Below are 1,224 nucleotides of genomic sequence, written 5' to 3' on the forward strand. Positions count from 1 at the left end.
ATACTAAATCCTAAGAGAGAGGAGAGAACCTCTCTCTCTAAAAAACTACATCTAAAACCTAAAATTGTAAGTAATGATTCAATGATTCCTTCTGCTCCACTCGCAGCCTCTAATCTGTGTTTTCTGGGCCGAGAACTGGGTAAAAAACAGCCCAGAAATCACTTCCAGTGCTTTCTGGTCCATACAGGTCGCAGCAAAGTGATGCGGAGGCGTCATCCACGCGTTTGCGTGGAATGAGATTCGCAGATGCGACGCGTCTACGTGGAGCGCGCGTTCGCGTCGCCTATCTGTACGGCCACTATGGCAAATTATATATCAAATTGAAGCCGCGAACATTATCTTTTCAACGCAACTGGAACCATCTCATTTGGACCTCTGTAGCTCAAGTTATGACTATTTGAGTACGAAGAGGTCAGGTTGGACAGCTTAGCAATTTCTTCAACTTCTTGTATTCCTTCCACTTTTGCATGCTTCCTTTCCATCCTCTAAGCCATTCTTGCCCTGTAATCCCTGAAATCACTTAAAACATATCAAGGCATCGAATGATAATACGAGAGGATTTAAATAAAAGAAAATAAAAGCCAAAGAAGCATATTTTCAGTCATAGCACAAAATCAGGAAGGAGAATGTAAAACCATGCAAATCATATGAATAAGTGGGTAAAGAGTTGATAAAAACTACTCAATTGAGCACAAGATAAACCATAAAATAGTGGTTTATCAGTTAGTAACCCATGTGATCTCTCTCCATTATTTTTCCTTAGCACAAAACACCAAACAGAATTAAACGCATCATGCGGTAAACATGCAAGCAAAGAAGAAAAAACATAAAGAAAAATAAAATAAAATATAAAAGAAAATGAAAATAAAAGAAAAATAAAATAAATAATTAAGAAAAAAATAACTAGTAAGCAAAAAGGAGTATAAAATTTAAAGTCAATAAGTAAAATAACTAGGAAGAATAAAACAACTAAGGGAACACCAAACTTAATTTCATAAAGGTTTAATTACTCTATTGGTCTCTATAGTTTCGCAAAATTTTTAATTAGGTCCCTATACTTTTTTTTCTTTTTAATTGGGTCCCTGCACCAAATTTTTTTAATTAAGTCCCTCTTAGCAGTAATTGGCTTAATTTTATAGGGACCCAACTAAAAAAAATTGGTACAGGAACCCAAATAAAAGGAAAAAAGTGTAGCGACCCAATTCAAAAAAAAATTAGTGCAAG

The sequence above is a fragment of the Arachis duranensis genome, chromosome 9 (assembly GCF_000817695.3).
Source record: "Arachis duranensis cultivar V14167 chromosome 9, aradu.V14167.gnm2.J7QH, whole genome shotgun sequence".
Classification (NCBI taxonomy): Eukaryota; Viridiplantae; Streptophyta; class Magnoliopsida; order Fabales; family Fabaceae; genus Arachis; species Arachis duranensis.